Source organism: Dermacentor variabilis, chromosome 2 (assembly GCF_050947875.1).
Source record: "Dermacentor variabilis isolate Ectoservices chromosome 2, ASM5094787v1, whole genome shotgun sequence".
Taxonomy (NCBI): Eukaryota; Metazoa; Arthropoda; class Arachnida; order Ixodida; family Ixodidae; genus Dermacentor; species Dermacentor variabilis.
In genome coordinates, this window is record NC_134569.1 from 272,432,788 (window position 1) to 272,456,047 (window position 23,260).

Below are 23,260 nucleotides of genomic sequence, written 5' to 3' on the forward strand. Positions count from 1 at the left end.
CTTCTCGTGGCCATTGCCGGAGGAGGAGGAGGAGGAGGAGATGGAGGAACTTTGTTATTGCACAAACCGTTGCGCGGTTTATTCCTGGGTGGTTCCCTCTGACAGGGCTCCACTGGCGATCGCGGCTCGCCGGGCCTGGTCAAGGGTCGCCAGTTGGCTTCCCAGGTCCAGTTGGGAGAGTCTCGCCTCCCAAGACCACGTAGTGAGTGTGTGTGTTGTGACTCGTGGCGAAATTGCGTCTCCCGGACGGTCGGTGCATTCGTGTGTTATGTGGCCGAGTGTCGCTGTGTGGTTGCTACACCAGGGACATGTTCGTGACGTATAACTGTCTGGGCAGATTGCGTGTAGACGAGACAAGTGTGGGTAGGTGTGAGTTTGCAGGCGGCGCCAGTCTCTCGCCTGGAGTTTAGTGATAGCTTTGTGTGGGGGAGCGTATTGCGTTCTTCCGAGCCGTTGGTCCTTTAGTATTTGTTGACCTGTCGTTTATAACTCGTGGTGGGTCGCTCGTCCGTCTGCCGGGGGCTGAAGAACGGTGTGGTCTGCCGCTGGGGTAGTGAAACCTCGAGGTGCGCAGTCCGCTTATCCGTTGCCCCGCAGGTCTTCGTGCCAGCGGCACCAGACGATACCGTGGGTCCATTCTAGTGTGCAACCCAGGATTCGAATGGCTTGTATGGGAAGTGTTCCATTCATGTGTAAATGACACGCCGCTTGTGAGTCAGTAAGGACGCGGGCGGACCTTCGCTTGCTCTCGGCGTCACGAAGTGCGAGATCGATTGCTGCTGCTTCTGCAGCTGCGCTGCATATGGCGCGGATGGAGGCTGAGGCTACCAGGTTCCCCTGATTGACAACGGCGAGTGCGTATTTTTACCCGCAACGTGGCGACGCGGGATACGGGCTAGCGTCGGTGTAGTACGTATCCGGGTCTCTGAAACAGCGTTTGTGCAACATGCGGGCACGCGCTGCTCTTCTCTCTTGATTGTGGGTGGGGTGCATGTTCTTGGAGATAGGGTCTACTACAATGTTATCTCTAATGTGGTTAGGCAAGAGTTGTGTTTCTTCTTTGCAGTACTGTGCTGTCAGCGGGTACCCAAGCCGTTGAAGACGGTGTCTTCCCTGTTGCCGGAAAATCGTCGCGATACCAGCCTGCGAGCCTAGCGGACCTGTTTGACGGATCTGTGCAGAGACGACAGCCAGAAAGGCTACGAGGGAACCGCCAGCGATATATATATATATATGCATCATCATCATCAGCCTGGTTACGACCACTGCAGGGCAAAGGCCTCTCCCATACTTCTCCAACAACCCCGGTCATGTACTAATTGTGACCATGCCGTCCCTGCAAACTTCTTAACCTCATCCGCCCACCTAACTTTCTGCCGCCCGCTGCTACGCTTCCCTTCCCTTGAGATCTACTCCGTAACCCTTAATGACCATCGGTTATCTTCCCTCCTCTTTACATGTCCTGCCCATGCCCAATTCTTTCTCTTGATTTCAACTTAGATGTCATTAACTCGTGTTTGTTCCCTCAGCCAATCTGCTCTTTTCTTATCCCTTAACGTTACACCTATCATTCTTCTTTCCATAGCTCGTTGCGTCGTCCTCAATTTGAGTAGAACCCTTTTCGTAAGCCTCCAGGTTTCTGCCCCGTAGGTGAGTACTGGTAAGACACAGCTATTATACACTTTTCTCATGAGGGATAATGGCAACCTGCTGTTAATGATCTGAGAATGCCTGCCAAAGGCACCCCAGCCCATTCTTATTCTTCTGATTATTTCCGTCTCATGATCCGGATCCGCCGTCACTACCTGCCCTAAGTAGATGTATTCCCGCAGGACTTCCAGTGCCTCGCTGCCTATTGTAAATTGCTGTTCTCTTCCGAGACTGTTCAACATTACTTTAGTTTTCTGCAGATTCATTTTTAGACACACCCTTCTGCTTTGCCTCTCCAGGTCAGTGAGCACGCATTGCACTTGGTCGCCTGCGTTACTAGGCAAGGCAATATCATCAGCGAATCGCAAGTTACTAAGGTATTCTCCATTAACTTTTATCCCCAATTCTTCCCAATCCAGGTCTCTGAATGCCTGCCGTAAACACGCTGTGAATAGCATTGGAGAGATCGTATCTCCCAGCCTGACGCCTTTCTTTATTGGGATTTTGTTGCTTTCTTTATGGAGAACTACGGTGCCTGTGGAGCCGCTATAGATATCTTTCAGTATCTTTACATACGGCTCGTCTACACCCTGAATCCTTAATGCCTCCATGACTGCTGAGGTTTCGACAGAACCAAATGCTTTCTCGTAATCAATGAAAGCTATATACAACGGTTGCTTATATTCTGCACATTTCTCTATCACTTGATTGATAGTGTGAATATGGTCTATTGTTGAGTAGCCTTTACGGAATCCTGCCTGGTCCTTTGGTTGACAGAAGTCTAAGGTGTTCCTGATTCTATTTGCAATTACCTTAGTAAATACTTTGTAGGCAACGGACAGTAAGCTGATCGTTCTATAATTTTTCAAGTCTTTGGCGTCCCCTTTCTTATGGATTAGGATTATGTTAGCGTTCTTCCGAGATTCCGGTACGCTTGAGGTCATGAGGCATTGTGTATACAGGGTGGCCACTTTCTCAAGAACAATCTGCCCACCATCCTTCAACAAATCTGCTGTTACCTGATCCTCCCCAGCTCTCTTCCCCCTTTGCATATCTCCCAAGGCTTTCTTTACTTCTTCCGGCGTTACCTTTGGGATTTCGCATTCCTCTAGACTATTTTCTCTTCCATTATCGTCGTGGGTGCCACTGGTATTGTATAAATCTCTATAGAACTTCACAGCCACTTGAACTATCTCATCCATATAAGTAATGATATTGCCGGCTTTGTCTGCTAACGCATACATCTCATTCATGCCTATTCCTAGTTACTTCTTCACTGTTTTTAGGCTTCCTCCGTTCCTGAGAGCATGTTCAATTCTATCCATATTATACTTCCTTATGTCAGCTGTCTTACGCTTGTTGATTAACTTCGAAAGTTCGGCCAGTTCTATTCTAGCTGTAGGGTTAGAGGCCTTCATACATTGGCGTTTCTTGATCAGATCTTTCGTCTCCTGCGATAGTTTACTGGTATCCTGCCTAACGGAGTTACCACCGATTTCCAAGGCACACTCCTTATTGATGCGCACAAGATTGTCGCTCATTGCTTCTACACTAAGGTCCTCTTCCTGAGTTAAAGCCGAATACCTGTTCTGTCGCTTGACTTGGAATTCCTCTATTTTCCCTCTTACCGCTAACTCATTGATCGCCTTCTTATGTACCAGTTTCTTCCGTTCCCTCCTCAGGTCTAGGCTAATTCGAGTTCTTACCATCCTGTGGTCACTGCAGCGCACCTTGCCCGGCACCTCCACATCTTGCATGATGCCAGGGTTAGCGCAGAGTATGAAGTCTACTTCACTTCTAGTCTCGCCGTTCGGGCTCCTCCACGTCCACTTTCGGCTATCCCGCTTGCGGAAGAAAATATTCATTATCCACATATTATTCTGTTCCGCAAACTCTACTAATAACTCTCCCCTGCTATTCCTAGTGCCTATGACATATTCCCCCACTGCCTTGTCTCCAGCGTGCTTATTTCTCAGTTCGGCAGCGATGGTTCGAATGACGCCCACGTTTAAGAATTTCGATTACCCTTACAGCCATCGCAAGACAAGCAGCTGTGGTTCTGTGGCAGCGCACAGCGGAAGGTAGGATTGTCGTGACCATTGCCGGAAAATCGTCGCGATACCAGCCTGCGCGCCTAGCGGACGTGCTCGACGGATCTGCGCAGAGATATATTGCTGTAACAACGTGTTTATCGCTCAGTTCGGCAGCGGGTCTTCGAAAGACGCACCCGTTTAAGGATTTTGCGTTCCCTTACAGCCATCGCAAGACAAGAAGCTGTGGTTCCGTGGCATCGCAAAGCGGGAGCATGGCTTCTCGTGGCCATTGCCGGAAAATCGTCGTGATACCAGCCTGCGCGCCTAGCTGACCTGCTTGACGGATCTGTGCAGAGATGACAGCCAGAAAGGCCACCAGGCAACTGTCAGCGATATATAGCTGCAACTGCGTGTTCATTGCTCAGTTCGGCAGCGATGCTTCAAAAGACGCCCACATTTAAGGATTTCGCTTTGCCTTACAGCCATCGCAAGACAAGCAATTGTGGTTCCGTGGCATCGCACAGCGAAAGGGAGGCTGTACGTGGTGATTGCCGAAAAATTGTCGCAATACTAGCCTGCGCGCCTTGCGGACCGGCTTGATGGAGGTGGGCAAAGACGACAGCCAGGAATACCACCGGGAAACCGTAAGCGTTAGATAGCTGCAACAGCGTGTTTTTCGCTCAGTTCGGCAGCGGTGCTTCGAAAGACGCAAACGTTTATGGATTTCGCTTTGCCTTAAAGGTATCGCAAGACAAGCAGCTGCGGTTCTGTGGCATCGCACAGCCGAAGTTAGACTTCTCGTCGCCATTGCCGGAATATCGTCGCGATAATAGCCTACGCGTTGGCGGACCAGCTTGACGGCTCTGCGATGAGACGACAGCCAGAAAGGCTGCCATGGAACCGTCAGCGATATTTAGCTGCATCAGCGTGTTTATCGCTCTGTTCGGCAGCGCGGCTTCGAGAGACGCACACGTTTAAGGATTTCCCTTTGCCGTACGGCCATCGCAAGACAAGCAGCTGTGGTTCTGTGGCATTCTACAGCGGGAGCGAGGCTTCACGTTGACATTGTCGGAAAATCGTCGCTATACCAGCCTACGTGCCTAGCGGACCTGCTTGACGGATTTGCGCAGAGTCGAGAGCCAGAAAGGCTAGGAGGGAACCGTCAGCTGTATATAGCTGCGACAGTGTGTTTATCGCTCAGTTCGACAGCGGTGCTTCGAAAGACGCACACGTTTAAGGTTTTCGCTTGGCCTTATAGCCATCGCTAGAGAAGCAGCTGTGGTTCCGTGGCATCGCACAGCGGAAGAGAGGCTCACTCGGGACCGTTGGCGGAAAATCGTGTCGATAATAGCCGACGGCTTGGCGGACCTGCTTGACGGATCTGCGATAAGACGACAGCGAGAAAGGCTACCAGGGAACCGTCAGCGATATATAGCTGCAACCGCGTGTTTGTCCTTCAATTCGAATGCGGTGCTTCGAAAGACGCACACGTTTAAGGATTTCGCTTTGCCTTACAGCCATCGCAAGACAAGACGCTGTGGTTCCGTGGCATCGCACAGCGGAAGGGAGGCTTCTCGTGGCCATTGCCGGAAAATCGTCGCGATAGTGGCCTACGGGCTTGGCGGACCTGCTTGACGGATCTGCGATGAGACGGCAGGCAGAAAGGCGACCAGGGAACCGTCAGCGATATATAGCTGCAACCAAGTGTTTATTGCTCACTACGACAGCGGTGCTTCGAATGACGCACACGTTTAAGGATTTCGCTTTGCCTTACAGCCATCGCAACACAAGCACCAGTGGTTCCATTGCACCGCACAGCGGGCGCGAGGCTACTCGTGGACATTGTCGGAAAATCGTCGTGATACCAGCATGTGCGCCTTGCAGACCTGCTTGACGGATCTGCGCAGAGACGTCAGCCAGAAAGGCTACCAGGAAAACGTCAGTGACGTATCGATGCAACAGCTTGTCTTTCGCTCACATCGGCAGCGGTGCTTCAAAATACGCACACGTTGAAGAATTTCGCTTTGCCTTACAGCCATCGCTAGACAAGGAGCTGTAGTTCCGTGGCATTGCACAGCGGAAGGGAGGCTTCACATGGCCATTGCCGGAAAATCGTCGCGATACGAGCCTCCGCGCCTAGCGGACCTGCTTGACGGATTTGCGCAGAGACGACATTAAGAAAGGTTACCAGGGAACCGTCAGTGATATATAGCTGCAACAGCGTGTTTGAAGCTCAGTTCGACAGCGGTGCTTCGAAAGAGGCACACGTTTAAGGATGTCGCTTTATCATACAGCCTTCGCTAGACAAGAAGGTGTGGTTCCGTGGTATCGCACAGTGGAAGGGACGCTACCATTGGCCATTCCTGGAAAATCGTCGCGATACCAATCATCGCCCCTAGCGCACCTTCTTAAGAGATCTCTGCCGAGACGACAGCCAGGAAGACCAAAAGGGAACCGCAAGCGATAAATAGCAGCAACAGCGTGCTTATTGCTCAGTTCGGCAGCGATGCTTCGAAAGACGACCACGTTTAAGGATTTCGTTTGCCTTACAACCATCGCAAGACAAGCATTTGTGGTTCTATGGCATCTCACAGCGGGAGCGAGGCTCCTCGTGGCCATTGCCGGAAAATCGTCTTGATACCAGCATGCGCGCCTAGCGGATCTGCTTGATCGATCAGCGCAGATACAACACCCAGAAAGGCTACCAGGGAACCGTCAGCGATATATAGCTGCATCAGCGTGTTTATCGCTCAGTTCGGCAGCGGGGCTTCGAAAGACGCACACGTTTAAGGATTTCGCTTTGCCTTACAGCCATCGCAACACAAGCACCAGTGGTTGCATTGCACCGCACAGCGCGCGCGAGGCTACTCGTGGACATTGTCTGAAAATCGTCGTGATACCAGCATGTGCGCCTTGCAGACCTGCTTGACGGATCTGCGCAGAGACGTCAGCCAGAAAGGCTACCAGGAAAACGTCAGTGACGTATCGATGCAACAGCTTGACTTTCGCTCACATCGGCAGCGGTGCTTCAAAATACGCACACGTTGAAGAATTTCGCTTTGCCTTACAGCCATCGCTAGACAAGGAGCTGTAGTTCCGTGGCATTGCACAGCGGAAGGGAGGCTTCACATGGCCATTGCCGGAAAATCGTCGCGATACGAGCCTCCGCGCCTAGCGGACCTGCTTGACGGATTTGCGCAGAGACGACATTAAGAAAGGTTACCAGGGAACCGTCAGTGATATATAGCTGCAACAGCGTGTTTGAAGCTCAGTTCGACAGCGGTGCTTCGAAAGAGGCACACGTTTAAGGATGTCGCTTTATCGTACAGCCTTCGCTAGACAAGAAGGTGTGGTTCCGTGGTATCGCACAGTGGAAGGGACGCTACCATTGGCCATTCCTGGAAAATCGTCGCGATACCAATCATCGCCCCTAGCGCACCTTCTTAAGAGATCTCTGCCGAGACGACAGCCAGGAAGACCAAAAGGGAACCGCAAGCGATAAATAGCAGCAACAGCGTGCTTATTGCTGAGTTCGGCAGCGATGCTTCGAAAGACGACCACGTTTAAGGATTTCGTTTGCCTTACAACCTTCGCAAGACAAGCATTTGTGGTTCTACGGCATCTCACAGCGGGAGCGAGGCTCCTCGTGGCCATTGCCGGAAAATCGTCTTGATACCAGCATGCGCGCCTAGCGGATCTGCTTGATCGATCAGCGCAGATACAACAGCCAGAAAGGCTACCAGGGAACCGTCAGCGATATATAGCTGCATCAGCGTGTTTATCGCTCAGTTCGGCAGCGGGCCTTCGAAAGACGCACACGTTTAAGGATTTCGCTTTGCCTTACAGATATCCCAAGACAAGCAGCTGTGGTTTCGTGGCATCGCACAGCGGGAGCAAGGCTTCTCGTGGCCATTGCCGGAAAATCGTCGCGATGCCCAGGAGAATCGTCGCGATGCCCTTCTGCAACTGGAGAAAGACCTAGCAAATGGAAATCAACTTCGATGAAACGGTATCAATGACCTTTTCGATCAAAAAGGAACCCCTGAAATTTGCCTACAGTAATGATGAGAAGATTTTGACTTCTGTCACCAAGTTCAAATATCTTGGTGTAGTTTTTTCTTCCAACTTAAAATGGCACAAACACGTCGACTTCATTTGTCACAGGGCTCTAAAACGACTTGGATATTTAAAAAACAACACTAAAAACAGCAACCAAGGAATGCAAACTAGCAGCTTACAGATCCCTCGTGAGGCCCACTCTAGAATATGCATCTGTTGTCTGGTCACCCCACTGCGTATCTGATGTATCAAAGCTTGAGGCTGTGCAGAAGAAAGCTCTTAGATTTATTTATAATCGATACGATCGCAATTTCTTCCCTTCTCTGCATGCTGGCCTGCTATCGCTTGAGCCGTTGGCACATAGGGGCACGTGTGAAAGGATTATAATGTTGCACAAAATTGTACATGCTTCTGTCATTGTCGACGTACCTGTGGCATTTGTTGGCTCCTCGGCACGTGTAACGCGAAGAGCCAATCCCTTGAATATTGTTCCCTTTCGCGCTCACTTAGATAGCTTCAAGTTTTCTTTCTTGCCATTTACCATTGAATTGTGGAACATGCTACATACTAATCTCCGAGAATTGCCACTTGAGCGTTTTGTAGACGAAGTTCGTTTACATGTGACATGTTGATTGTATGTAATCTTGATGTACTTACCCACTCCTGCTATCTCTCAATTTTGAGACAAAAGTATTTGTAAATAAATAAATATAAATACCAGCCTGCGCGCCTAGCGGACCTGCTTGACGGATCTGTGCAGAGACGACAGCCAGAAAGTCTACCAGGGAACCGTCAGCGATATATATCTGCGAAAGCGTGTTTATCGCTCCGTTCGACAGCGGGGCTTCGAAAGACGCACACGTTTAAGGATTACGCTTTGCCTTACAGTCATCGCTAGAGAAGAAGCTGTGCATCCGTGCCATAGAGCAGTGGAAGGGAGGCTTCTCGTTGCCATTGCTGGAAAATCGTCGCGATACCAGCCTGCACATCTAACGGACCAGCTTTACAGATCTGCGCAGAGACGACAACCAGGAAGGCCACCAGGGAACTGTCAGCGATATATAGCCGCAACTGCGTGTTTGCTGCTGTGTTCGGCAGCGATGCTTCGTAAGACGCCCACGTTTTATGATTACGCTTTGTCATATACCCATCCCAAGAGAAGCAGTTGTGGTTCTGGGGCATCGCTCAGCGGAAGGGATGGTTCTCGTGGCTATTGCCGGAAAGTTGTTGCAATACCAGCCTGCGTGCCTAGCGGACCTGTTTGACGTATCTGTACAGTGACTACAGCCAGGAAGGCCAGAGGGAACTGTCAGCGATATATAGCTGCATCAGCATATAGCTCCGTTCAGCAGCGGGGCTTCGAAAGACGCACATATTTAAGGATTTCGCTTTGCCGTACGGCCATCGCAAGACAAGCAGCTGTGGTTCTGTGGCATCGCACAGCGGCAGCGAGGCTTCACGTAGCCTAGAACGACAGAAAGCTGAACTAGTTGGTAAGGATTCATTATGCAAAATAGAAGTGAGGCGTGCAAACAGGACACGAGAGTAGAGAAATGGACAACACGAACGCCGACTATCAACTGAAGGGGGCACTGAGGCGAAAAAAGAAAGAAGGCAAAAAACTCATCTGCGCATGCTCAGGAATGGTAACGCCATGTGTCAATCGGGTAAAAGTGCCGGCCTACGTGAGAGATAACTGTTAAGGTATTTAATCTCTTAATCTCTACTTATTCGCGTGGCCAATGCCGGAAAATGGTCGCGATACCAGCCTGCGCGCCTAGCGGATCTGTTTGACGGAACTGCGTAGCGACAACAGCGATGAAGGCCACCAGGCAACCGTCAGCGATATATATCTGCAGCAGAGTGTTTATCGCTCAGTTTGGCAGCGGTGCTTCAAACGACGCACACGTTTAAGGATTTTGCTTTGCCTAACAGCCATCGCAAGACAAGCACCTGTGGCTCCGTGGCACCACACAGCGGGAGCGAGGCTTCTCGTGGACATTGTCGGAAAATCGTCGTGGTACAGGCCTGCGCGCCTAGCGGACTTGCTTGACGGATCTGCGCAGAGACGACAGCCAGAAAGGCTACCAGGAAACCGTAAGCGATATATAGCTGCAACAGCTTGTCTGTCGCTCACATCGGCCGCGGTGCTTCAAGAGACGCACACATTGAAGGACTTGACTTTGCCTTACAGCCATCGTTAGACAAAGAGCTGTTGTTCCGCGGCATCGCACAGCAGAAGGAAGGCTTCTAGTGGCCATTGCCGGAAAATCGTCGCGATACCAGCCTGCGCGCCTAGCGGACCTGTTCGATCGATCTGCGCACAGACGACCCTGATGAAGGCCACCAGGCAATCGTTAGCGATGTATAGCTGCAACAGCGTGTTTATTGCTCAGTTCGCCAGCTATGCTTCGAAAGACGCCCAGGTTTAGGGATTTCGCTTGGCCTTGCTGCCATCGCAAGACAAGCAGCTGTGGTTCCGTGCCATCGCACAGTAGAAGAGAGGCTTCTCGTGGCCATTGCCGGAAAATCGTCGCGATACCAGTCTGCGCGCCTAGCGGACCTGCTTGACGCATCTGTGCAGATCCGACAGCCAGAAAGGCTACCAGGAAACCGCCAGCGATATATAGCTGCAACAGCGTGCTTATTCCTCAGTTTGGCAGCGATACTACGAAAGACGCCCACGTTTAAGGATTTCGATTACCCTTACAGCCATCGGAAGACAAGCAGTTGTGGTTCTGTGGCATCGCACAGCGGAAGGATGGTTTCTAGTGGCCATTGCCGGAAAATCGTCGCGATACCAGCCTGCGCGCCTAGCGGACCTGTTCGATCGATCTGCGCACAGACGACCCTGAGGAAGGCCACCAGGCAATCGCTAGCGATGTATAGCTGCAACAGCGTGTTTGTTGCTCAGTTCGCCAGCTATGCTTCGAAAGACGCCCAGGTTTAGGGATTTCGCTTGGCCTTACAGCCATCGCAAGACAAGCAGCTGTAGTTCCGCGGCATCGCAAAGCGGAAGGGAGGTTTTGCGTGGACATTGCCGGAAAATTGTCGCAATACTAGCCTGCGCGCCTGGCGGACCAGCTTGACGGTTCTGCCATGAGACCACAGCCAGAACCAGGGAACCGTCAGCGATATTTAGCTGCATCAGCGTATTTATCGCTCTTTTCGGCAGCGGGGCTTCGAAGGACGCACACGTTTAAGGATTTCGCTTTGCCTTAAAGCTATCGCAAGAAAGCAGCTTTCGTTCCGTGGCATCGCACAGCGGAAGGGAGGCTTCTCGTGGCCATTGCCGGAATATCGTTGCGATACTAGCCTACGCGCTTGGCGGACCAGCTTGACGGTTCTGCGATTAGAGGACAGCCAGAAAGGCTACCGGGTAACCGTCAGCGATATTTAGCTGCATCAGCGTGTTTATCGCTCTGTTCGGCAGCGGGGCTTTGAAAGACGCACACATTTAAGGATTTCGCTTTGCCGTACGGCCATCGCAAGACAAGCAACTGTGGTTCGGTGGCATCGCACAGCGGGAGCGAGGCTTCACGTGGCCATTGCAGGAAAATCGTTGCGATACAAGCCTGCGCGCCTAGCGGTCCTGTTTGGCCGATCTGCGCAGAGACGACATTGAAGAAGGCCACCAGGCAACCGTCAGCGATATATAGCTGCAGCAGCGTGTTTATTGCTCAGTTCGCCAGCTATCCTTCGAAAGACGCCCACGTTTATTTATTTCGCTTGGCCTTACAGCCATCGCAAGACAAGCAGTTGTTATTCTGTGGCATCGCACAGAGGAAGGAATGCTTCTCGTGGCCACTGCCGGAAAATCGTCGCAATACTAGCCTGCGCGCCTAGCGGACCTGCTTGACGGATTTGCGCAGAGACGGCAGCCTGAACGGCTACCACGGAACAGTCAGCGATATATAGCTGCATCAACATGTCTATCGCTCAGTTCGGCAGCGGGGCTTCGAAAGACGCACATGCATAAGGATTTCGCGTTGCCTTACATCCATCGTAATGCAAGCAGCTGTGGTTGCGGTGCATCGCATAGCGGGAGTGAGGCTTCTCGTGGCCATTGCCGGAAAATCGTCGCGATACCAGCCTACACGCCTAGCGGACCTGCTTGACGGTTCTGCGCACAGATGACAGCCAGGAAGGCCACCAGGGAACCGTAAGATATATGTAGCTGCAACAGCGTGTTTATCGCTCAGTTCGGCAGCGGTGCTTCGAACGACGGACACGTTTAAGGATGTCGCTTTGCCTTACGGCCATCGCTAGACAAGCATCGGTGGTTCCGTGGCATCGCAGAGCGGAAGAGAGGCTTCTCGTGGTCATTGCAGGAAAATCGTCGCGATACCAGCCTACGTGCCTAGCGGACCTGTTTGACGGATTTACGCAGAGTCGACTGCCAGAAAGGCTACCAGGGAACCGTCAGCGATATATTGCCTTCACAGCGTGTTTATCGCTCAGTTCGGCAGCGGGGCTTCGAAAGACGCGCACGTTTAAGGATTTCGCGTTCCCTTACAGCCATCACAAGACAAGAAGCTGTGGTTGAGAAGCCTTGCCCAGCGGGAGCGAGGTTTCTCGTGACCACTGCCGGAAAATCGTCGCGATACCAGCCTGCGCGCCTGGCTGACCTGCTTGACGGATCTGTGCAGAGATGACAGCCAGAAAGGCTACCAGGGAACCGCCAGCGATATATCGCTGCAACAGTGTGCTTATTCCTCAGTTCGGCAGCGATACTACGAAAGACGCCCACGTTTAAGGATTTCGATTACCCTTACAGCCATCGCAAGACAAGCAGTTGTGGTTCTGTGGCATTGCACTGCGGAAGGAAGGTTTCTAGTGGCCATTGCCGGAAAATCGTCGCGATACCAGCCTGCGCGCCTAGCGGACCTGCTTGACGGGTGCGGGCAGAGTCGACAGCAGGAAAGGCTACCAGGGCACCGTCACCGATATATACCTGCAACTGCGTGTTTATTGCTCAGTTCGGCAGCTATGCTTCGGAAGACGCCCACGTTTAAGGATTTCGCTTTGCCTTACAGCCATCGCAAGGCAAGCAATTTGGTTCCGTGGCATTGCACAGCGGAAGGGAGGATTGTCACGGCCATTTCAGGAAAATCGTCGCGATAACAACCTGCGCGCCTAGCGGACTTGCTTAAGGGATCTGTGCAGACACGACAACCAGGAAGACCAAAAGGGAACCGCAAACGATATGTAGTTGCAGCAATGTCCGTATTTCTCAGCTCGGCAGTGATGCTTCGAACGACGCCCACGTTTACGGATTTCGCTTTGACTTACAGCCATCGCAAAACAAGCAGCTGTGGTTCCGAAGCATCCCAGAGCGGAAGGGAGGCGTCTCGTGGCCATTCCCGGAAAGTCGTCGCAATGCCAGCCTGCGTGCCTAGCGGACCTGCTTGACGTATCTGTACAGAGACGACAGCCAGGAAGGCCACAGGGAACGGTCAGCGATATATAGGTGCAACAGCGTGTTTATCGCTCAGTTTGGCAGCGGTGCTTCGAAAGACGCACACGTTTAAGGATTTCGATTTGCGTTACGGACATCCCTAGACAAGCATCGGTCGTTCCGTGGCATCGCACAGCGGAAGAGAGCCGTCTCGTGGCCATTGCCGGAAAATCGTCGCGATACCAGTCTGCGTGCCTAGCGGACCTGGTTGACGGATCTGTGCAGAGACGACAGCCAGAAAGGCTACCTGGGAACCGCCAGCGATACATAGCTGCAACAGCGTGCTTTTTTCTCAGTTAGGCAGCGATACTGCGAAAGACGTCCACGTTTCATGCTTTCGCTTCGCCTTACAGCCATCGCAAGACAAGCAGCTGTAGTTCCGCGGCATCGCACAGCGGAAGGGAGGCTTCTCGTGGCCATTGCCGGAATATCGTTGCGATACTAGCCTACGCGCTTTGCGGACCAGCTTGACTGTTCTGCGATTAGAGGACAGGCAGAAAGGCCACCGGGGAACCGTCGGCGATATTTAGCTGCATCAGCGTGTTTATCGCTCTGTTCGGCAGCGGGGCTTTGAAAGACGCACACATTTAAGGATTTCGCTTTGCCGTACGGCCATCGCAGGACAAGCAACTGTGGTTCCGCGGCATCGCACAGCGGAAGGAAGGCTTCACGTGGCCATTGCCGGAAAATCGTCGCGATGCCAGCCTGCGCGCCTAGCGGACCTGTTTGACCGATCTGCGCAGAGACGACATTGAAGAAGGCCACCAGGCAAGCGTCAGCGATATATAGCTGCAGCAGAGTGTTTACTCCTCAGTTCGCCAGCTATGCTTCGAAAGACGTCCACGTTTAGTTATTTCGCTTGGCCTTACAGCCATCGCAAGACAAGCAGTTGTTATTCTGTGGCATCGCACAGAGGAAGGAATGCTTCTCGTGGCCCCTGCCGGAAAATCGTCGCAATACTAGCCTGCGCGCCTAGCGGACCTGCTTGACGGATTTGCGCAGTGACGACAGCCTGAAAGGCTACCACGGAACAGTCAGCGATGTACAGCTGCAACAGCTTGTATATCGCTAACTTCGGCAGCGGTCTTTTGAAGAACGCACAGGTTTAAGGATTTCGCTTTGCCTTACAGCCATCGCTAGACAAGCAGCTGTGCTTCCGTGGAATCGCCCAGTAGAAGAGAGGCTTCACGTGGCCATTGCCGGAAAATTGTCCCGATACCAGCTTGCGCGCCTAGCGGTCATGCTTGACGGATTTGCGCAGAGATGACAGCCTGAAAGGCTACCACGGAACAGTCAGCGATATATAGCTGCATCAACATGTCTATCGCTCAGTTCGGCAGCGGGGCTTCGAAAGACGCACATGCATAAGGATTTCGCGTTGCCTTACATCCATCGTAATACAAGCAGCTGTGGTTGCGGGGCATCGCATAGCGGGAGTGAGGCTTCTCGTGGCCATTGCCGGAAAATCGTCGCGATACCAGCCTACGCGCCTAGCGGACCTGCTTGACGGTTCTGCGCAGAGATGACAGCCAGGAAGGCCACTAGGGAACCGTAAGGGATATGTAGCTGCAACAGCGGGTTTATCGCTCAGTTCGGCAGCGGTGCTTCGAACGACGGACACGTTTAAGGATTTCGCTTTGCCTTACGGCCATCGCTAGACAAGCATCGGTGGTTCCGTGGCATCGCAGAGGGGAAGAGAGGCTTCTCGTGGTCATTGCAGGAAAATCGTCGCGATACCAGCCTACGTGCCTAGCGGACCTGCTTGACGGATTTGCGCAGAGATGACAGCCAGGAAGGCCATCAGGCAACTGTCAGCGATATATAGCTGCAACAACGTGTTTATCGCTCAGTTCGGCAGCGGGGCTTCGAAAGACGCGCACGTTTAAGGATTTCGCGTTCCCTTACGGCCATCGCAAGACAACAAGCTGTGGTTGCGTGGCATCGCAAAGCGGGAGCATGGCTAATCGTGGCCATTGCCGGAAAATCGTCGCGATACCAGCCTGCGCGCCTAGCGGACCTGCTTGACGGATCTGCGCAGAGATGACAGCCAGGAAGGCCATCTGTCAGCGATATATAGCTGCAACAACGTGTTTATTGCTCAGTTCGACAGCGGTGCTAGGGAAGACGCACACGTTTAATGATTTCGCTTTGCCTTACAGCCATCGCAAGACAAGCAGTTGGGGTTCTGTGGCATCGCACACTGGAAGTGATGGTTCTAGTGACCATTGTCGGAAAATCGTCGCGATACCAATCTGCGCGCCAAGCGGACTTGCTTAAGGGGCCTGTGCAGAGACGACAACCAGGAAGGCCAAAAGGGAACCGCAAGCAATATATAGCTGCACCAACGTCCTCATTCCTCAGCTCGGCAGCGATGCTTCGAATGACGCCCACGTTTACGGATTTCGCTTTGCCTTACAACCATCGCAAGACAAGCAGCTGTGGTTCCATGGCATCGCATAGCGGAGGGGAGGCTTTATATGGTCATTGCCGGAAAATTGTCGCAATACTAGCCTGCGCGCCTGGCAGACCTGCTTGATGGATGTGGGCAAAGACGACAGAAAGGAATATCACCGGGAAACCGTCAGCGATATATAGCTGCAAAAGCGTGTTGATCACTCAGTTTGGCTGCGGGGCTCCGAAAGAAGCACACGTTAAAGGGTCTCGCTTTGCGTTACGGCCATCGCAACGCCAGCAGCTGTGGTTTCGTACCATCGCAGAGCGGAAAGGAGGCTTCTCGTGGCCATTCCCAGAAAATCGTCGCGATACCAGCCTGCGTGCCTATTGGTCCTGCCGGACGTATCTGTGCTGAGACGCCAGCCAGACAGGCCACCAGGGAACCGTCAGCGATATATAGGTGCAACAGCGTGTTTATCGCTCAGTTCGGCAGCGGGGCTTCGAAAGACGTACGCGTTTAAGGATTTCCCTTTGCCTAACAACCATCGGAAGGCCAGCAGCTATGGCCACGTGGTATCGCATAGCGGGAGTGAGGCTTCTCGTGGCCATTCCCGGAAAATCGTCGCGATACCAGCCTACGCGCCTAGCGGACCTGCTTGTCTGTTCTGCGCAGAGATGACAGCCTGGAAGGCCACCAGGGAACCGTAAGAGATATGTAGCTGCAACAGCGTGTTTATCGCTCAGTTCTGCAGCGGTGCTTCGAACGACGGACACGTTTAAGGATTTCCCTTTGCCTTACGGCCATCGCTAGACAAGCATCGGTGGTTCCGTGGCATCGCACAGCGGAAGAGAGGCTTCTCGTGGACATTGCAGGAAAATCGTCGCGATACCAGCCTACGTGCCTAGCGGACCTGCTTGACGGATTTACGCAGAGTCGACAGCCAGAAAGGCTACCAGGGAACCGTCAGCGATATATAGCTGCAACAACATGTTTATTGCTCAGTTCGACAGCGGTGCTAGGAAAGACGCACACGTTTAATGACTTCGCTTTGCCTTACAGCCATCTATACACAAGCATCTGCGGTTCCGTGGCATCGCACAGCGGAGGGGAGGGCTCTCATGGCCATTGCCAGAAAATTGTTGCGATACCAGCCTGCGCGCCTAGCGGACCTGCTTGGCGGATGCGGGCAGAGTCGACAGCCGGAAAGGCAACCAAGGAACTGTCATCCATGTATAGAGTCAACTGCGTGTTTTGTGCTCAGTTCGGCAGCTATGCTTCGAAATATGCCCACGTTTCATGATTTCGCTTTGCCTTACAGCCATCGCAAGACAGGCAGTTGGGGTTCTGTGGCATCGCACAACGGAAGTGATGGTTCTAGTGACCATTGCCGGAAAATCGTCGCGATACCAATCTGCGCGCCTAGCGGACTTGCTTAAGGGGCCTGTGCAGAGACGACAACCAGGAAGGCCAAAAGGGAACCGCAAGCAATATATAGCTGCACCAACGTCCTCATTGCTCAGCTCGGCAGCGATGCTTCGAATGACGCCCCCGTTTACGGATTTCGCTTTGCCTTACAGCCATCGCAAGACAAGCAGCTGTGGTTCCGTGGCATCGCACAGCGGAGGGGAGGCTTTATATGGTCATTGCCGGAAAATTGTCGCAATACTATCCTGAACGCCTGGCAGACCTGCTTGATGGATGTGGGCAAAGACGACAGAAAGGAATATCACCGGGAAACCGTCAGCGATATATAGCTGCAACAGCGTGTTTATCACTCAGTTTGGCTGCGGGGCTCCGAAGGAAGCACACGTTAAAGGGTTTCGCTTTGCGTTACAGCCATCGCAACGCCAGCAGCTGTGGTTCCGTACCATCGCAGAGCGGAAAGGAGGCTTCTCGTGGCCATTCCCAGAAAATCGTCGCGATACCAGCCTGCGTGCCTAGTGGTCCTGCCGGACGTATCTGCGCTGAGACGCCAGCCAGACAGGCCACCAGGGAACCGTCAGCGATATATAGGTGCAACAGCGTGTTTATCGCTCAGTTTGGCAGCGGGGCTTCGAAAGACGTACGCGTTTAAGGATTTCCCTTTGCCTAACAACCATCGGAAGGCCAGCAGCTATGGCCCCGTGGTATCTTACAGTGGAAGGGAGGCTTCTCGTGGCCATTGCCGGAAAATCGTCGCGATACCAGCCCGCGCGCTTAGTGGACCTGCTTGACGGATATGCGCAGAGACGACAGCCAGATAGGCCACCAGCGAACCGTCAGCGATATATAGGTGCAACAGCGTGTTTATCGCTCAGTTCGGCAGGGGGGTTTCGAAAGACGTACACGTTTAAGGATTTCGCTTTGCCTTGCGGCCATCGCAATACAAGCCCCTGTGGTTCCGTGGCACCACACAGCAGGAGCGAGGCTTCTCGTGGACATTGCCGGAAAATCATCGTCATACCAACCGGCGCGCCTAGCGGACTTGCTTGACGGATCTGTGCAGAGACGACAGCCAGAAAGGCTACCAGGAAACATTCAGCGATATATAGCTGCAACAGCTTGTCTATCGTTCACATCGGCCTCGGTGCTTCAAAAGACGCACCTGTAAGGATTTCGCTTTGCCTTACAGCCATCGCTAGACAAGGAGCTGTGGTACAATGGCATCGGACAGCGGAAGGAAGGCTTCTAGTGGCCATTGTCGGAAAATCGTCGCGATACCAGCCTGCGCGCCTAGCGGACCTGTTTGACAGATCTGCACAGTGACGACCCTGAGGAAGGCCACCAGGGAACCGTGAGCGATATATAGGTGCAACAGCGTGTTTATTGATCAGTTCGACCGCGGTGCTACGAAAGACGCACACGTTTAATGATTTCGCTTTGCCTTACAGCCATCTCTACACAAGCATCTGCGGTTCCGGGGCATCGCACAGCGGAAGGGAGGCTTCTCGTGGCCATACCAGCCTGAGCGCCTGGCGGACCTGCTTGACGGATGTGGGCAGAGTCGACAGCCGGAAAGGACACAGGGAACCGTCAGCGTTATATAGCTGCAACAGCGTGTTTGTCGCTCAGTTCGGCAGCGGTGCTTCGAAAAACTCACACGTTTAAGGGTTTCACTTTGCCTTACAGCCATCGCATGGCCAGCAGCTGTGGTTCCGAAGCGTCGCAGAGTGGAAGGGAGGCTTCTCGTGGCCATTCCCGCCAAATCGCCGAAATACCAGCCTGCGTGCCTAGCGGACCTGCTTGACGTATCTGCGCAGAGACGACAGCCAGAAAGGCTACCAGAGAACCGTCATCGATATATAGCTGCAACAGCTTGTTTATCACTCGATTCGGAAGCGGTTCAGAAGCGCAAACGTTTAAGGATTTCGCTTTGCCTTATAGCCATCGATAGAGAAGCATCGGTGGTTCTGTGGCATCGCACAGCGGAAGGGAGGCTTCTCGTGGCCATTGCCGGAAAATTGTCGCGATACCAGCCTTCGCGCCTAGCGGACCTTCTTGACGGATTTGCGCAGGGACGACTGCCAGCAAGGCTATCGGGAACCGTCAGCCATTTATAGCAGCAAACAGCGTCTCTATTGCTCAATTCGGCAACGGGGCTTCGAAAGACGCACATGCCTAAGGATTTCTTGTTGCCTTAGAGCCATCGCATGACAAGAAGCTGTGATTCCGTGGCATCGCACAGCTAGAGCGATGCTTCTCGTGGCCATTGCCGGAGGAGGAGGAGGAGGAGGAGGACGAACTTTATTATTGCAGAAACCGTTGCGCGGTTTATTCCAGGGTGGTTCCCTCTGACAGGGCTCCACTGGCGATCGCGGCTCGCCGGGCCTGGTAGAGGGTCGCCAGTTGGCTTCTCAGGTCCAGTTCGGAGAGTCTCGCCTCCCAAGACCACGTAGTGAGTGTGTGTGTGTTGTGACTCGTGGCGAAATTGCGTCGCCCGGACGGTCGGTGCATTCGTGTGTTATGTGGCCGAGTGTCGCTGTGTGGTTGCTACACCAGGGACATGTTCGGGACGTATAACTGTCTAGGCAGATTGCGTGTAGACGAGAGAAGTGTGGGTATGTGTTAGTTTGCAGGCGGCGCCGATCTCTCGCCTGGAGTTTAGTGAGAGCTTTGTGTGGGGGAGCGTATTGCGTTCTTCCGAGCCGTTGGTCCTTTAGTATTTGTTGACCTGTCGTTTATAACTCGTGGTGGGTCGCTCGTCGGTCTGCCGGCGGCTGAAGAACGGTGTGGTCTGCGGCTCGGGTAGTGAGACCTCGAGCTGAGCAGTCCGCTTTTTCGTGGCCCCGCAGGTCTTCGTGCCCGCGGCACCAGACGATAACGCGGGTCCATTCTAGTGTGCGACCCAGAATTCGAATGACTTGTATGGGGAGTGTTCCATTCATGTATAAACGACACGCCGCTTGTGAGTCAGTAAGGACGCGGGCGGACCTTCCCTTGCTCTCGGCGTCGCGAAGTGCGAGAGCGATTGCTGCTGCTTCTGCAGCTGCGCAGCATATGGCACGGATGGAGGCTGAGGCTACCAGGTTCCCCTGATTGACAACGGCGATTGCGTATTTTGGCCCGCAACGTGGCGACGAGGGATACGGGAGAGCGTCCGTGTAGAACGTATCCGGGCCTCTGAAACAGCGTTTGTGCAACATTTGGGCACGCGCTGCTCTTCTCTCCTGATTGTGGGTGGGGTGCATGTTCTTGGGGATAGGGCCTACTACAATGTTATCTCTAATGTGGTTAGGCAAGAGTTGTGTTTCTTCTTTGCAGTACTGAGGTGTCAGCGGGTACCCAAGCCGTTGAAGAAGGTGTCTTCCCTGTTGCCGGAAAATCGTCGCGATACCAGCCTGCGAGCGTAGCGGACCTGTTTGACGGATCTGTGCAGAGACGACAGCCAGAAAAGCTACCAGGGAACCGCCAGCGATATATAGATGCATCATCATCATCAGCCTGGTTACGCCCACTGCAGGGCAAAGCCTCTCCCATACTTCTCCAACAACCCCGGTCATGTACTAATTGTGGCCATGCCGTCCCTGGAAACTTCTTAATCTCATCCGCCCACCTAACTTCCTGCCGCCCCCTGCTAGGCTTCCCTTCCCTTGGAATCCACTCCGTAACCCTTAATGACCATCGGTTATCTTCCCTCCTCGTTACATGTCCTGCCCATGCCCAATTCTTTCTCTTGATTTCAACTAAGATGTCATTAACTCGTGTTTGTTCCCTCACCCAATCTGCTCTTTTCTTATCCCTTAACGTTACACCTATCATTCTTCTTTCCATAGCTCGTTGCGTCGTCCTCAATTTGAGTAGAACCCTTTTCGTAAGCCTCCAGGTTTCTGCCCCGTAGGTGAGTACTGGAAAGACATAGCTATTATACACTTTTCTCATGAGGGATAATGGCAACCTGCGGTTAATGATCTGAGAATGCCTGCCAAAGGCACCCCAGCCCATTCTTATTCTTCTGTTTATTTCCGTCTCATGTTCCGGATCCGCCGTCACTACCTGCCCTAAGTAGGTGTATTCCCTTACGACTTCCAGTGCCTCGCTGCCTATTGTAAATTGCTGTTCTCTTCCGAGACTGTTCAACATTACTTTTGTTTTCTGCAGATTCATTTTTAGACCCACTCTTCTGCTTTGCCTCTCCAGGTCAGTGAGCACGCATTGCAATTGGTTGCCTGAGTTACTAAGCAAGGCAATATCATCAGCGAATCGCAAGTTACTAAGGTATTCTCCATCAACTTTTATCCCCAATTCTTCCCAATCCAGGTCTCTGAATACCTCATGTAAACACGCTGTGAATAGCATTGGAGAGATCGTATCTCCCTGCGTGACGCCTTTCTTTATTGGGATTTTGTTGCTTTCTTTATGGAGAACTACGGTGGCTGTGGATCCGCTATAGATATCTTTCAGAATTTTTACATACGGCTCGTCTACACCCTGATTCCGTAATGCCTCCATGACTGCTGATGTTTAGACAGAATCAAACGTTTTCTCGTAATCAATGAAAGCTATATATAAGGTTTGGTTATATTCTGCACATTTCTCTATCACCTGATTGATAGCGTGAATATGATCTATTGTTGAGTAGCCTTTACGGAATCCTGCCTGGTCTGTTGCTTGACAGAAGTCTAAGGTGTTCCTGATTCTATTTGCGATTACCTTAGTAAATAGTTTGTAGGCAACGGACAGTAAGCTGATCGGTCTATAATTTTTCAAGTCTATGGCGTCCCCTTTCTTATGGATTAGGATTATATCAGCGTTCTTCCAAGATTCCGGTACGCTTGAGGTCATGAGGCATTGCGTATACAGGGTGGCCAGTTTCTCTAGAGCAATCTGCCCACCATCCTTCAACAAATCTGCTGTTACCTGATCCTCCCCTGTTGCCTTCCCCCTTTGCATATCTCCCAAGGCTATCTTTACTTCTTCCGGCGTTACCTTTGGGATTTCGAACTCCTCCAGACTATTTTCCCTACCATTATCGTCGTGGGTGCCACTGGTACTGTATAAATCTCTATAGAACTTCTCAGCCACTTGAACTATCTCATCCATATTAGTAATGATATTGCCGGCTTTGTCTCCTAACGCATACATCTCATTCTTGCCAATTCCTAGTTACTTCTTCACTGTTTTTAGGCTTCCTCCATTCCTAAGAGCATGTTCAATTCTATCCATATTATACTTCCTTATGTCAGCTGTCTGAAGCTTGTTGATTAACTTCGAAAGTTCGGCCAGTTATATTCTAGCTGTAGGGTTAGAGGCCTTCATACATTGGCGTTTCTTGATCAGATCTTTCGTCTCCTGCGATAGTTTACAGGTCTCCTGCCTAACGGAGTTACCACCGATTTCCATTGCACACTCCTTATTGATGCCCAGAAGATTGTCGCTCATTGCTTCAACACTGAGGTCCTCTTCCTGAGTTAAAGCCGAATACTTTTTCTGTAGCTTGATTTGGAATTCCTCTATTTTCCCTCTTACCGCTATCTCATTGATCGGCTTCTTATGTACCAGTTTCTCCCGTTCCCTCCTCACGTCTAGGCCATTTCGAGTTCTTACCATCCTGTGGTAACTGCAGCGCACCTTGCCGAGCACGTCCACATCTTGTATGATGCCAGGGTTAGCGCAGAGTTTGAAGTCTACTTCATTTCTAGTTTCGCCGTTCGGGCTCCTCCACGTCCACTTTCGGCTATCCCGCTAGCGGTAGAAAATATTCATTATCCGCATATTATTCTGTTCCGCAAACTCTACTAATAACTCTCCCCTGCTATTCCTAGTGCCTATGCCATATTCCCCCGCGGAAGGTAGGATTGTCGTGGCCATTGCAGGAAAATCGTCGCGATACCAGCCAACGTGCCTAGCGGACCTGCTCGACGGATTTACGCAGAGTCGACAGCCAGAAATGCTACATTGAAACAGTCAGCGGTATATAGCTGCATCAGCGTGTTTATCGCTCTGTTCGGCAGCGTGCCTTCGAAAGACGCACACGTTGAAAGATTTAGCTTTGCCTTATAGCCATCGCAAGACAAGCAGCTGTGGTTGCGGGGCATCGAATAGCAGGAGCGAGGCTTCTTGTGGCCATTGCCGGAAAATCGTCGCGATACCAGCCTAAGTGCCTAGCGGACCTGTTTGACGGACCTGCGCAGAGACGACTGCGAGGAAGGCCACCAGGCAACTGTCAGCGATATATAGCTGCAACTG